The 16969-nt window shown below is 38.6% G+C and overlaps 1 protein-coding gene across 3 annotated transcripts in view; it reads left to right on the plus strand.

The window, feature by feature from the left end:
- Positions 1 to 67: 67 nt before the first annotated feature.
- The window catches only part of LOC124409883 (cyclin G), a 28848-nt gene continuing 11946 nt past the window's right edge, over positions 68 to 16969 (plus strand). For 2 of the 3 annotated variants that reach the window (XM_046887825.1, XM_046887827.1), the window contains exon 1: positions 68 to 217. The gene's annotated coding sequence lies outside the window, so the exon portion shown is untranslated. Of the gene's footprint in view, positions 218 to 9468; positions 9790 to 16969 lie in introns of those variants that run through there. The other variant, XM_046887826.1, reaches the window with a different exon arrangement.

Consider the following 16969-nt stretch of genomic DNA (forward strand, 5'->3'; position numbering starts at 1 on the left):
TCCGCACTGTATTATGGCGGCGTCTATAACTACGCGCGAGTGGCGCGGAGTGATCAGCTGTCTTAGTGTAACTCCGACGCCATTGCGCGTTGTGCAGAAACTGTCAGCCACAGAGGCGTACAGTGCTTCGTCTTCCTCTTCTGAAACTTTAATTGTTGGAAGAACGAGGCCAAGATTGGGTGATCTTTGAGGGTAGGAGCGTTCTGGACGCATCCGGGTGAGTCCTTTTATCATTTCAATTTTCCCCACTCATTTCAAAGGCCAGAAATTCAGTTTATTCGGGGCTTGGAACAGGCGAAAGAGTTGTTGAATGGGAAGTAGATTATTGCGTTGTTGCCGTTTTTTTGTCACGACCACGCGACACACTCGATTAATCTAATTCGCTCTCAACCAAATTCACCCGACTCATCCGTTAGAGTCTAACCTAACTTTAACCAGGTTCAATTTCACTTCCTTTGTCATTTTCCACTGATCGTAGTGGGTACATCAATTCCACCGTTAGATCCACACGTATATGTACACAGCAATTCAAACGCCACGACAGGACTGTCAACACAGGTGAAAGATCTATGATCTCCCCTTGTTTTTTGCTAACGCTCAAAATTTGGTTCTGTGGGTTTTACGTCAATTATGGAACGCTGATCTATGATCTTTTGAGCATATAAATATGAGAAAAAAATAAACGTACTGCACATTGTACATAATATCTTATACATATACGAAAGAATATCTATGTACGAGGTGAATATCTTGCTTGTTGAATTGTCTATGAATTTTACCGATGCCTTATACTTTGCAACCCGACGATTCCAAAGTAATTCAAAATTGAGCAAAATATTCCTTTGATCGGTTTTCGTCAAAGATCTGACACGCTTACTGATACACTTAACAAACCGTGCGTGTCACGATTGCTGGCTGTATCACCTATGCTTCGGTGTGGCTTGAATTTCAGGTCATACGATATCAACTGTCGAGAAATATTTATCAATCATATCGTCGCTATAAAAAATAGAGCGACGGGGACTATCGAAGACGGAAAGGTTTTTCCGCCCCGATCGTCGTTGTTTTATCACTCTAACTAACAAATAGGGAATTATCAAGGCAAATTTATCGTTAGCTGCGTAGAAAACCCAAGTCTTCTTACACCTTCAAATAGATTAGGTATAGAAATACAATGCGGAAAGCATAGAAATATTTTTCGACTAGAGTTAGTCTCGCGATAAAACGCACGACACACTAGCTCTACGTACATACATACGTTTCAAGATTCATATTTAGCATGAGCAATTGTGTGTAAGATAAAACTTGTGCACGTGCCGCTTGATTGTTCACCCAAATCCGTAAATATTATTTTTTCCAGACGACGTAGAGGAGCCAGACGACGGTTTTATCACTAATTGAGTCTACACAACTAAACACGCTTATTGCACTGTATATGCACTGTCTCTTCTTTTTTCTAACTATACAATATAACTTGATATCACGATATGTATGATCGTTGATAACTACGGATGTTTACCGAAACTGTTTCGTATATAATAATCGCGAGTCGGTTGCATTTCCGGCTCTGTCATACGTGATAGAAGATGCCTCTTCGTCTGCGACATACACAAAAGTATGTGTAAATAAACGTTGATATAATAATTTGGCCTAAATTTTTCTACCACCGTATCCGCAGTCGTCGACAACGTTAAGTTGAAATTCGGTGGTAGTTACGGTGCTGATTCTTATAGTTGATATCGCCCAACTTCAACCGCATCAATCAAAATTCCGAATCCTGCAAGGATAATTCATTTGTATGAGTGAGAGATCTATTTGTCGTCCTGTTTCCTTGACTTTAAAAACTTGCCCCGGCATCGATATTTTCAAGTGCCGTCATCCAGTTGATTATGAAACTGTCCCAATAAATCACAGGTTGTGGTGCCAAGTGTTTTATTTTCAGATAAAAAACACATTTTAAATTCATTCTAAAATTTTTCACTCGAGACATCCATCTGCCAAAGGGTATCTATATATAATGTTCGTGCGGTCGGCGGAGAATTACGCGTTATTGTCATACATTATACAAGGTCGAAATATTTATTTACGATGTATATGTATTTTCAACGCTGCCTTTCCTTCATTGATGGAGAATTATATTTGTTTTTTTTTTTTTCTTTCCATAAAATCTTTTATCTTTAATCTGAATGCTTTTGCAGGTCAACGACTGTAGGCGGGCTAAATAATTCGATGACCTAAAAATACCCATAATTTGAATTCGTGCATAGCTTTGTCAGGGTTCATACCTGGTCAATGATACCGAGTTGTTGTATTCGGAACGATTATTGAACGATAGCTTTTCGAGGCTTTTCGATCTTATAGCTCATACATAGATATGCATCAACTCGTTTGATCTATTCCAGTGAATTATACGTATATGGCCACCTAGTGTATTCAAATCCTGTAACAGATAAGCGGCTTTGACCTTTATTATGATTACTATAATTATTATTTTCATTATCATTATCGTTGTCATTTTTTATCATTATTCACTCGCAATTTCAAACGAATTCGATGTGTAGTCAATTTCGCAAGCTTACAGTAGACCGATAAACGTGATCTACTGCGCTTCAGTTTGTAGTCCAAAGTCACAGCTACGACGATATACATATACAATATACATACATACCTACGCAACAAGTACGGGGTCAGATTTTGGACGCATAGATATATATACCTGACGATCAGTTTACATACCTCGATCTTTCGATACAAAGAAAATGTCTTGATCCATGTGGAAGAGATAAAAATTGATTCAATCCAAATGTAACTAAAAAAACCTATGATTTTTCGTTCGAATAAAACGATTTATTATTTATATTTCTTGCCAACAGTCATAAGACAATAATGAATTAGTCATTAATTCAGTCGATTTCAATGATAACAATGTACATAATATTTTTTCCTCGATATACTTGAAAAGGAAAAAAAAAAAAAAAAATTGAAAATTTCAAAATGAAACTGAAAGCGCGCTTGATTATTATCATAGCAGCAACGTCAAAGAGATATAATTTTCGTTACATATGTGTGTGTGTGTGTGTATATACATGTACATATATTTTTTAGTTTAATTTTTATTAATTTTATATATATATACACAATTTTTGTCGCGTCAACGTCAAACCATGCATAACGTAATTTCTGATGTCTTACCGACCAAACCCTTATTTTGTAGTTCACTCGTTTACGATCTATTCTAATCAGCTTTCACACCCAATAGATTCTTGAATTTTAAACCGAACCCCGTGTACACGAGGTCTCGAAGGCCGTAAACCAATAGCACGTATCGAGGGGCGTCGGGCTGACAAGGGTGAGAAAGCGACATCAAGGTGACCATGGCAAGGTTGCATCAGTCTCGACAGCTGCAGCAAGGGCTGCAATACCGCCTGCAAATCGATATATTCCCTCCTACATCCTCTCCATTCCTACCCCGCTTCCTCATTCCGCTTTCGACCTTTCTTTCTCTCTCGTTCCTGGCCTTCAGCTTCAGTCTTCCGATCACTTTCGCCCTTATCTATCCATCCGTGTAATCATCCCTGTATCCTGTCCAGTCCTGTCCTCGTTTACACCAATATGACACATGATTAAATTGAGTCGAACTAGGCGCATGCTTTATGGAAAGAATTACTCGTTCAACTAGAAATCCTGCGTATAATATTTCTTCGTGAACGTTTAGGAAAACAATAGTGCGACAGGTAGACCATCGATTCTAACTGGAAGTTTTGAATTATAGATGTGTTATACCGATCGCATTAAATTTTAGTGACGTTGCTGTTGACGATTATCATTCTAGAGTCGGTTTTCTGTAGAAACAATTCTGATTTTTGGCTAAGATTCTTGCCGTTCAATTTCCACAGTTTTTATACTTGTCGCATTATTTTTTTCAACATGACGTGAGTTTTCACTGAGGGTTCGCCGCGCCAAAAATATGCGCCGGCAAATAGGCAACCGAGCTTACAGCTGAAGTACTTACTGCGTGTGAGATGTACCTTCGGTTGCCTATCTGCCGGCGACAGGTCATTCGCGTTAGGACGTTTCAACGATAATTCACGATGTTATTATGAAACGCACATGACTGAGCGATACATTTCGTTGAATCCCGTATATTTATCTCGTTCAAATATATCGTCATTAGCGCGTAGCGATAAGTTTACTATACGATATGCGACAGTTACACATATGCACGTAATACATGAATGTCGATCATACGGGAATGCAAAGATTATCTTTTCATGTAAAATATAAAAAGCAGTTCCGTTTTTTTACGATCTAAACGTACGACAGATGAAATCTTACACTTGGATTGAACGCTGTTTTCGATACCCAACGAATCGAACCGGGAAGCGAGGGGGGATTTGATCGCTTTACCCTCCTACTACTCACATCATATGTGTTATTTACGGTCTCTCTATCTCTATACATATACTTAGCCTTGACACTTTACCGGGCAGGAAGTTAAATTGAAAGAGGAGAACCTGCGCAGCAGCTTGGCAGCAGGCAACAAGCAGGTAGAGATTGCAGGGCGGGGAAATATCGAGTCTATTCGAAATAAGAACGATAAGAATACATTATTCACGAGGACGGCATAACCTCGCCGCGATAACCTTCGTCAACTTCGAAAGTATCTCCGCGTAGATTGTATTATACCTGCAAATGTGGGTATGTGTGGTTGTTTAAACTGTTAATCACTTTCAATTGTATTCAGCGATCATACTTATTTATTGTTAATCTTTGCAATCTGCAATATTGCTGCGCATTAAAACTGAAAGAAATCCGTGTGATTATTGACTATAAATTTATATGTCCATTTTTAATTTTGCTTGAGATGGTGTGATAGGTCGGGATTAAAGAAATTGCGAGGTGAAAATTTGACGCGTATAACACCGGAATTGTAGCTCGTAATTTGTGAGATCAGGTTTGCTCTGGATTTTCAACGAACTTCGTTACAGCTGGGATATGCAAATTTATGAGTCGGTGTTCACACATTTGACTCGCGATTCTAGGTCAATTTGTAATCGACATGCTACGTTGCGTCAAGGACTCTCCTTGATTGTGCCAACCTTCGCTGATTTCCATGTACACAGTACGTACGATAAAAACGTAACTTCTGTTTTGTAAATTTGCTGATCGAGGAACTTGCCGCCACGATCGTATCGTAGAAAAAAACTGCAAAAATCAGGTGGATAATATCAGGAACCGTTGTAAGCACTGATCTCGAGTTTAGAATGACTCAGGAAAATCACAACGGTACACCACTTCAAAAGAGAGAAAATGAGTGAAATGACCCGATAACGGGTTGTAATGTACAGTGTAATTCGGATTATTTCCGTGACGCACCCCATAGGAACCCCTAATTATAGGCAAATCAGAGTACAATCCACTCTGAGTAGGTCCGAGATTCGCCTGGGCGACATCAGTCACGTGCGTGTGCAAACAAAAGAGCAGCGAAACTGCTCAGAGTAGACTTGTACCCTGATTTGCCTATAATTAGGGTTCCCTGTGAAGCGCATCACGGAAATAACCCGATATAAGGCGATGAAAAGCAGATGGGCAAGCTTTTCTGATTGGCAATTTATCCATCGATATTATAGCTGTGCTTACAAGATATATAATATAATGCGTATCGCCGCTCAATGCCAAACAGAGATGTCTGCATATATGTAACAAAGAGCGATTTGAATAGAAGAATTGTATAATAAGGTGCAATGGCCTTTTCGTTTACCCGACGCAATGTGAGGTGAATTATTCAGGTGGTGATCGGGTCGAATGCGGTTCATGTGGTAAATGCATCTTGTATCTTGCATGCATGCGGGTACAACATTCTGCACAAATCTGTAACGTATTGGTGTCAAAATGTGCCAGGATCTCGTTACGATTAATTAATTTTTTCGTTTCCCCATTACTTTTTTGACTGATGGAAAAATATTGTGGCATTATGTAATAACAGGGTAAAGGAACAATATCTATAAGAGCCGCGCGACAAGTGCCTATAATAAAATGCGAGCGCAGAAAAAGGTTACGACGAAATTAATTTCAATTAGCATTCAAGCCTCATTTAGAGTTTACGTTTATTGATATGCATTATAGGTATCACGGATTGCTAACGTAAAAAAAATTTAGCGATCAGATGGGCCCATCTAATCGTGAGGGATTACACACGTTACAACAGGTATAATTACTCTAATGCTAAGAGCTGCTCGTTGGAATAAGTTGCAATCGAAATTGAAAGTAAAGTAATATCCTACGTTTCGTTTTACTTTTTCTACGTATACGGATATAATACAACGGTTCAAACATTGCATAGTCAATTCACATGTGAAAACGTTCCATGTAAAGTTTTTTTTTAAATATTGACCGTATACATATTATGCCTGTATAAAAAATGACGTGAGTGTAATGTGTATAATGAGTATATGTATAAAACGATTTGGTTGACAAATAAGCTCTCTGTGTGCATTTCATTTGAATAAACTCTTCCCTCCTAAGTCATGATATAAACCCACTTGCGAGATGTGTGCTCACGATATCTATACTAATACATTTATTTACCCATGCATTTGCAGTTGCGATCAGTTGCGATCATTCCTATGTATGTATCCGCCCTTTGCCCTGCAAGATCCCTCGGATAAGTTTTATACCGGTTTACCGAGCCCTGTCCATCCTGGTTTTCCTTGGCCTCTGCGCGCAGGCCTTGGGAGAATGGGCAATAAAAGAATCTCGTAGTCCCGGATTTGTCACAGATGCGCTCAGAGAAATACGAACGAATAATTTCGAATTTAGATTTTGCCGATTGGCAGGAGCGAGCAGACAAGCGCTACCGAATTATTGTTCCTAATGGTGTAAAGCCGATTCAAAGGCAGCTTAGCCTGAGACACCTTATTTATAGACACCTAAGAATGATTCTAGAACATTCGACAGTGACTTTCTATAGAGCCTTAAAGTCGCATCGACTCGAATAGCTATCTATAGCCACTCTTTCTGCATTCGAACTTGCTGACTTACATCTGTAAATAGTAGAGGAAGAAAGAAAAATAAAAAATAAAATAGACAATGAACTTGGAACTGACCATCCAGTGACGCGAACATGACGTACATAAAGCTTTTCGGGGACACGAATAACCACTGGAATCTTCTTTCCATCCAAACTTCAATGTAACAATTTTTTTGTTCCCGAAAATCTTCTGTAGGCAAACACACGAGAATCAGTCCAGGGAATTATTATTTATCGAATCTTATTTTATTTATTTTTTTTTAAATTTTATTTTATACCTTTTCATCCACTTCGCGCATAACTAAAAATACAAATTTCTAAAAAAGAGACACCTGCGTCGATTGTCGGTTGCGTAACGAATGATCGTGCGTATTTCCAAATCAACAAATTTTCTCGAAAAGTCAAATGGAGCTTATTGAAACGTTATATAATTCATTTTTTTCAAAATCAATTTTATCTTATCCAACGCACGGTACACGCAACATTCGTCGTTGCGAATCTGCGAACGGTAAACGTTCTAGAATGTTCTGGTTCTTTCCGTACAATTGACGAGGCACGTTCTCTCTCTTTGCAGACCGTCGGCTGATGTTGGCGCGCACAAAATCTTATACCTATATAGTTGCCAACCGTCGTTACCCTCGGTTATTTTCGCTCTACCGACTTGTATCTCATCTTTTCTAAATCCAATAAGATAATCTCTCTCTTACCCAACGAGTTGTTCGGCTGCTGGCTTCCACAGCTGTCACTTTTCTGACATAAACAGCTGACGGTGGTTAAGCGATCTCGAAATATCTTATACTCAAGTTGTATACATACTATTAGCACGTGACGTCGATGGCACGTTTACGTGTCACACGTGATCACGTGGTTCATCGTTTTATCTGGGCTGTGCTGTTGTTATACATGTATACAGTTAATACAGTTATACGCGATGACTGTGAAGCCTCCAGGTATTATTTCATCCACATGATCTTCCAGAACGATTTCGAGCAGATACTTTTAGTTTTAATGAACCTCAAGGCCGTTGTTTTCTCCACCCATGTACAATATCCACACGTATCTTCATAATTCTGTTCAAGCTCCGTGGATAGGAACGTTATATTATTTTTACTGATGATTTTTTTTTCTCGTTTACGTTATGTCATGTTATATTAAAGCTAATAGCTTATGTAACACGGTTTAGGAACACATTTTCTGTGTAGGTACACCTACTCGAAACAATTTACTCAAATTTACGTTTCCATTGCTTCTGAAAAGCTTTTGAACGTCAAATTGTTTTGGGTGTACCTACGTTCGATAGAAGAATACCAAAATTGGTCTAAAATTAATATCGAAAGAAACGGAGATTATTAGGAAGTTGGAAAATGAATAAAAATTTAATACTATAATTTGAAGAAAAAACAGATAGAAAAAGAAGATTACCAATCGAACATCAATTAGATCGGTATGGTGAGTTTTTTTGCGGCTAATTTCAAGGTTCAATGTGATTACATTTATAACTTCCAATAAAGTCATCAAATGCAGACAATTGAGATGGGTTTTGCAGATCAATGTAAACGCCTCTAACTAAACAATCGTTCGAATCTCTTCATCCTAGTCGCCGTTAGCATGAGGAGCACGCTGAGACAAGTGGACGAGTATCAACATGCAGCTAAATTATTAACGTGACAGATTCTTCGACTTCGACTTACTCTACCCCCTCTACCCCCCTTGAAATCTCATCGTCAAGCATCCGCCAATAAGATCTCGAGAATTGAGCGAGGAGGATCAGTGTTTAGCCATGATGTCTGCTGTGTGCATAGCACGGACGTAGGAAATATATAGTCGGGTATCCGAGGAGGGGGGAAAGCGACCGGCTGACTGGTTGGAGCTTGTAGAAGCGACGGACCGTGCGGTGTGAACTTAGCCAGGTTTCAGGATTAAGTCCGTCAGTCAGTCGTCAGATACAGCGAGAAACCCACAGCGAGCGTACCGAGAGTGCGTTATTTTTTTTTTGCCCCGAGAGTAGGAAGTCTTCCTATTACTCCTACTACTTTAAACTGTAACATTGAAACGTCGTGTGGATAATATATATACCGCGCGTGTGAACACCATGAGTTCTTAAAGGATACGGAATAAAACTAAGTCTTAAACCGGAACTAAACAAATACGCTTATAAAAAATTATTATATACAATATATCACACGAATTTACATTCCGCCACGCGAAATAGGTACACAAGAAACGAGTAAAGAGAGAAGAATATAAAGAATAAAACGGTACCAATATATTACTAAAAAGAAAGAAAAAAAATTAAACAAAAACGTAACTAAAAAGGCTGATTATTGTTAAATAATAACTTAAAAAGATATTTATATTACGTAGATTTTCAATATAATATACTTAAAAATTACTCGGAAGTAGAGAAGAAGGAGAAGGATACTATTGAAAATTGAATGTACAATTAAACGTAGTCAAAAATAAGGCTTTCTGAAAGTCTCTTCGAACTGGTGGATATATTCTGAACGTTATACTTACGATTTTGACGTTTCGTTGCGTCAGCCGCCGCCGGACGCCTGAAACGTGGCCTTCTTCTTTGTTCCCTCTGCGCTACACGAGAGCTGCAGAGAAGTTTGTTGCATCAGGTCGTTGCATCCAAGTTTTGAAAATTTCATATCCAACTTCACACACGTACTCAACCACCACTTTCGCGGTTATTGGATTGCAGTTCTGCGATATCGACAGCTCTCTATCATCCATCTTATCCTGCCTAACTTCACGTGAGTATTTTCATGATGATGACGTATTTTTATCGTACCTAACTGCAATCGATGTTTCATTATTCTGTTACTGGGTTCTACTACTTCCGTGTGAATACACTTATATTGTATTTTCTTTCTGTCACGATGGACTGTCACTGTGCTATGTTGTACGCCGAGAACTGACCGTTGACCGACACCCGGTATCAAGGCTGTCTCGATTTTTCCCACAGAATTGCATTTTCATCATATCAATCTTGTGTCGAGTGTAAGATCGTTTTAGAAAATATGAAAGACGAATTCATCGCGGAACTCGGAAACTCCAATATCGTCATGAACAAAGTCCGAGTGAGTGCGAACAACGATATACATCGAAACGTGATGCAACGAAATTCACCGAATGATCAAATCCCTCCTCTCTTACGGTCATCGTAATTCACCATTCTTCGGTCAACTTTATGCTTTATGCAAGCACGATTCAAGCCGGAAATAAATTCTGCGTTTGAAATGGATTTGGATGCAGGCGCTGCATCAATTATACCATAAAGTGTCGTATACATACGTACAACTGCAGAGGACTGGGAAAAGGGAGAGAGAGAGAGCCCTGAATACTGTTCTTTGTTAACACCGCATTACCCTCCCCCCCTTTATGACGCATCGAGGTTTCACACACATGCACGTAATGCCAGGCAGGCAGAGGCCAAACCCTCCATCAGGCAGGCAGCAGCAGGCGTACGCGACGTGACGTTGGTCATGAAAGCGCCCTGAAAGTTAAAACAGGCTTGGACTCGTTCTGGGCTTCGGATTCACACGTTTTCGGACACGTACGAGCAATGATTCAGTACCTCGAATGGAGTCTGAAACAAGGCATAATGGGTCAAGGTCCTCCGGATGCTGTTGCTCCTGCGACTTTGGATAAGTCACTTTCTCGACAAAGAAGTTATTACATCACCCGGAAGTTGAAGGCTGAATTGTATTCTACATCGGCTCTTATCATTACATACTTCCTATCGTTTTCTTTTTTCTTTCTCTCTTTTTTTTGTATTCATTTTTTTCTTTACCAAACGACTTTCGATCTTTGATCTCTCAGATCTCAATCTGTACTGATGATGACCGCATTGCGATGCTTACTACAGTAGGTAACGGATAAATATACCCGTGTATCATACCTCGTGATTCATTTCACTTTATTCCAAGGAATGCAGGTGCTCGTTATCGTTTAAGAAAACCAGTTCAGACGGTTGACCGTTTGTCCTGAAGGCTGGCGAGCCCTAGACCCTTATCACACGATATATGTACATACATACGTTTTCTTTTTTGTCTCGTGTGGTCTTTTGTCTTTTTTATCCTTCCAAAAATAGCCTTCGCTACTTTGTTGATATGTACTTCGTGGCCCAGGTAGAATGATGTTTTAATATGTATGTACTTTGTGAGAAACTGTGAATACGTCGAGGAGGAGTAAAGAAACAAAGCTGGAAAGATATACAGCTCACTTTTTCATACCCGTGTATTATTGCGCGAAATATACAGCTGATCACATATTTAATTCTCGGATAAAGTTTTGATAAGATTGACCCAAGTGCCTCACACTTTTGCGTATTATTCGAAGTATTACTAATAATCCTAGTAGTGTATGATAGATGCACTGGGTATAATCAAGGAGTTGTCAGGGAATTAAATTTCTTATCGACTTTCTTAATATTACATGGCAATAATTTTATCGATATCGAGTAACCAGGACGTGTAGTGACGTAGCGACAAATTTATTGTTATTAAACCACAAACAATTACGCGGCATACAATAATTTTACTAAAGTTAGCGTTTTTTTATTCGCGGTATCGGTGGTGTGACTGCCTTATACGAACAATAAAGTAAATGTCGCTGATAGCGATGAAATAACAATAACAAATTCTAAATTTGAAATGGCATATGCTTTTCATTGTCTTTTCGTGGAAATTCCTTCTTGTACTGACTTACATAATGTATTATTTATATCCACTATACGCTACGTTTGCAACAACGATATTCTTTACACATTGTTATTGTCATCTCTCTCTCTCTCTCTCTCTCTCTCTCTCTCTCTCGCTGTCTTTTTCTCTTTCCTGTTACTAACGTATCAAATGTCTTATTGTCGCAATCGCATCTCCAGGCAGCGTCGATGTCGCACTTTCTTTTGCGGAAACTTGATCCTTTTCATTAAGGATGAGCTGACATCGTTCTACCTATGTAATCATGAGACGTAAGCGACTCCTGGCTCGTTGGTTTAAATTTACTCGTTATCTTCCGGCAGTAGGTAAATTTCGGCTGCAATATCTTCGTGTTTACATACGTATAGTCGTATCGTACGTAGTCGCGAGTTGCAAAGCATATATATCTCGATTGTATTCACGCTATCTTATTTGCTCGCGTAATAATCTAAAATATCGTTGTCTATGTTGTTTTAAGATAAACCATTATAGTACTAATTGATTTTTAGACCTTCGCTTCTTTTTTTTATTACAGGCTACAGGGTTACATGCTTTTGTGATTTTGACTGGTACGTTTGCTATGCCTTTTGTATATTACACAAATTATTTTATTTATTGAAGTTCCGAAAGTGCCTAATTCAGAATTTTTCGGTGGCGAAATGGAATCTAAAAACACAAGATCAGGTAGCGAAATAGTTCTTGTACTTCGTCTTACGTACACCTTACCTTTCTACTTCTATTCTCTGGGATTTCCATCTTCTCTTTTTAATTCTCAATTTAATTCACCGTTATTATTATACCTGCACTTCAATAGCATAATCAATCAGTAATTATTTTTTTTCACCTTGAACCTCGCCTTGAACGCAAATTCTCGCCACTTATACTTGTTGCCACACTTGTTATACACCCTCTCATCAACTTACGTACATAATTAACAGCTTTCTTGCTTACCTCATATACATAATATATGTATAGCAAGTTTTGCACAGTTGACTCTCTCAATATTGCCACTCGCAACAGGGCCGCTTCCCCTCAAGAGAGCTCAGCAGCCTCCCCGACTACTTCAGATTAACAAAGCGTAGCCGCAATTTTTCCAGATACCCTCGCAATAGGGTCGGCTACAAAAGTGAAATGTTGGTAGAAAATAGCACAGTTGTTACGGACTTCAGACGGCCCTATTACGAGAGTCTCACAATCAGTTCAAAGCGTTTTAAAAGCACGCCGAGCTCGTTGGTGGGGGTATGCTAATTCCTAGAAATATCCTCCCCTACGCCCCCACGACCTGAGAGAGAGAGAGAGAGAGAGAGTCGAATGTAGTTGGAGCGTTCGTAGCTTCGGAGCTTTTAACTGCATGGACTAGACTATACCTAGACGCTGTAGTAGGGGCTGACGTTTGTTTATTTTCTTTTTCTATCGCCGCCCGCAGAGACGCTCGCTTCCTTTCCCTTTTTATAGGGCGCGTACGTGGTATATTGTAAACAACAAATTTCGTTCACCCCGGATGCTATGCCTGCAGTATAAGCTGCAGGGACATTGACCTATGCGGTACAAACTACCGGAATATTCATATAACTGATCAGTTTTATAATCCTTTGCAAGGTTTTTTCCTCCAACAAAACCTTCGTGTAAGGAACTTTTGCACAATCAGCTGACGATGCGGGATTCCCTGTATTATGCCTAACCTGCACATCTTTTATACAAAATGGTATACGCATTATTTTATTATTATTATTATTATTATTATTATTATTATTATTACAAGCCTTACAGCGTCTCTCCATCATAACATTTGCAGGAGTTGGTGTTTATTTGCTGTTTTAATTTTTTTTTTCTTCTCTCTTTATTAGAAAACGTTGTATAATATCGCTACAAATAGCCTCGGGATAGCAACAAAAATTTGCTCAAGGTGTACGCAGCGTAAGCCTGCCTACTACTATATGCATACGTAATACGTAACCTTGACTTGACGCAATTTGGACGGATCACCTTTCAGTGTTAAGAAAATAAAAATAAATTGAAAAACGTTTAAGAAAGATCCGAAACCCAGGCTGACTGCTTATCTTTTCCTTTCAAATCGCTCAATTGCGTAGGTAGTAGGCGTATTTAGATGAGTATCCTAGTTCGTTCGTCGTGTTGTAAAAGGTGAAACCAGTCTCATTGAGCTGCTGAACACAATCGCGCTACGGACATGTAAATTAAACACGCCAATTTTTCTTTCCATATATATGTAATACAGGCACGTGTGCCTTGCTTGAAATTCTTTTTTCTTTCCCATTGCCAAGCTATATGTATATATACACATACATATGGCAATGGGAATAAAAAAGAATATATATATATATATATGATTATAACAAACACGTCTAATAATAGCCACGCAATTTTTTTTTCGTCGATGATTCATCGCTGGTTTACGAAATGGTACAATCGCGCAGTATATCACACCTGCAGTTATAACTCGAAAATTATGATTCCGAGTTCGATAAGATGCAAAAATGAAGAAAGAAAAAATAATGATCATATCATTCGATCGAACGTGTAAATAATCCTTGACCTAAATTCTTGGGAATTCTACTCTTATATACACGACGATTCGCAGGAGAGGGAATTTATGTCTACCTGCGAAATTCGTTATACATATTTCCTAATTCTTGGGGTGGGGATGCAGCCTGAGTAGCTCGTAATCATCAATCTCTGCAATCCTCGCTTCCCGCGTCCTTGACACTACCTGACATAGGTATATACATTATACATGCATACGTATACATATGTATCATATTAAATACGATTTCGTACAATACATAATTACTTCCGATTATGATCTTGACCGGTATCAGGCCTTATGAACCTATGAAAGCCCCCCCCCCCCCCCCCCCCCCGCCGCCGAATTTTCCTGAACAAGTCGTCAGGATCAGCTGTACTTGACGCTTCGCACACAGCTGTACGTTTTAACGGTGTATTCTTTTGATGGTGGCGGTATTATTCACCGCTCCTCGACCCTGCCTGCACGTGATGTCACGGTCCGTTATTCTTATTATTATACATGTATATATAACATGGATATTGTATATACCCTGTTGCTATAAAAGATCGAGTATCGATTTGCGTAATGCCGACGGAGGGAAACGTCAACGTTCCGATTTACCTACCCACTCTCGTAGGTACTATAGAATCAAATTTTTATTCTTTTCTCATCTCGGCATGTTACATTAATATTTGAATAAAAGTGAAACCAGGAAGAAGGAGGAAGAAAGAATAACTGAAAAACCTTTCTTTGATTATATTATTCGCAGTTAGTTTTCTTCTTATCTGCCTCCCTTCCTCTCTCTCTCTCTCTCTCTCTCTCTCTCTCTCTCTCTCTCTCTCTCTCTCTCTCTCGTTCTCCCTTTATCTATATATCTATATATTATATCTATCTATTTTATGTATCCTCATTTGCCCACAATGCTATTGTAAAATACATGTCATGGATCTATCTATCTATATATTTCTTTCTCTTACCTTTCTTTTTCTGCATAAATACACAGATGGTTGACGTCTAAAAATAAAAATAAAAATCCTACGCAATATCACAGCTGCTGAAAACGCAAAACCAATAATTATAGCGTTACTGTTCACGTTATAAATGTATATATTTATATACAAACATTCGCGCTCGATCTGAAAAAATAGTTCTCATACCGGTACGATATCGAATAATCGTTCGGCTTAAATAGTCTCGGGTCAACGAACCTCGTACTCCATTTCCCTCTTTCCTTTCATATATGCAACGAAAATATCCTTCTGCCGTGTTGAAGCAAAATACCAACGACATAATTCTCTGCGATGAATTTTAAATATACATACATATATAATAACGTTTGAATATACGTGCATATATATATTTATGTATATATTTATGTTTTAAAGGTATGCACCTTATAAGTATATTTGTTCAATTCCACGAACTAAGCCGATGACGATGCTGCAGAGGACTTGTTATAATAATGGCGTTGAACGACGCTGTATAACGACAAATGCATCTATTAGCTCGCCGTCTAATGCACTGCGCATCGTCGTTGTGTTGCATGAAATACACACAACGAGAGCCAACTTCTAACGATAAGCTGATGCGATGATCCACGTCACGCATTGTAAACACAACAAACTTTCACGTAACACCCAAAGTCTATTGCGCCAAGCGCTCTGTGTATAAATGTATATGGATATTGGTATGTGTGTATGCACTTAATGACCTAAGGTGTCAATGACTCCGCGGCACAAATAGTTGGCCAACTTTGCTCAAACAAAGATAAACTATACACTGTACGCAACGTAGAATAGGTACGGTCATTAGTATATTCCTTGCATTCAAATTTAACTCGAGCAATTTGAATTGCATCAGGAGATTGTTCACATCTTCGCCAATTATATGTATTTGATTTTAAGATTGGACTTTTTTTTTTTGCACTTCATCAAATTTGATCATTTCAGCGATAATCACGATAGAATGAAAGAAAAAGATCGTGTTGTTTTGTGATTGTTACAGATAACGGAAAAAAATATTTTCTTGACGGAAGATATGTACCTAGACACATGAAAGCCTGAAATTTACCTTAACGAACGGTTCAGTGGATAATTGAGGTCAACGAGTCGAATCTGCGTTGGAAATTTAAAGAGACCCTGTTTGTAGTAAACTAGCTTTTCAGAGCCTATTGCGTGACTGACTATGAAAAGGGCGTCAAGTTGGGTTTAGGAAGATTGTTTATAACTCGTATAGTGTACATGTGTGACGTGGTCGATTAATTCCCTGCCAGCTGCAGCATGAGCCTAATATATTGTTGATATGTATGTCGAGCCTTGCTGCTGATTTGGAATGTGGGTCAAGAGTGGTGGATACAGAGTCCCGCATAAACGTGCTTAGAATTGATAAATGAAAAAGAATGTGAATAATCCTTCGATCGAACACGTATTGTAATATATGAAATGTATATTGATTGTTAAATTGCTGTAGTTGAAATAAAAAATGAGTCGTTTGAAAAAGAAGTCATAGCACGAGGTAATTTTGGTGCAGATGAATTTGTGAAATATGTTGCGCGGTTTTCAATTCTTCCATTCATCGATAGTTTTTTTATTTTAGTAGTTGCAACTTGTAAGATAATTGTAAGATAAATAAATTTTCTCAACGTTTCTGTATAAGTATGTAAAAATTTCGTAACAAGAAGAAACGAACATTTGGCAATTGAAGATTGAA

This window comes from Diprion similis, chromosome 8 (assembly GCF_021155765.1).
Source record: "Diprion similis isolate iyDipSimi1 chromosome 8, iyDipSimi1.1, whole genome shotgun sequence".
In the NCBI taxonomy this organism is placed as follows: Eukaryota; Metazoa; Arthropoda; class Insecta; order Hymenoptera; family Diprionidae; genus Diprion; species Diprion similis.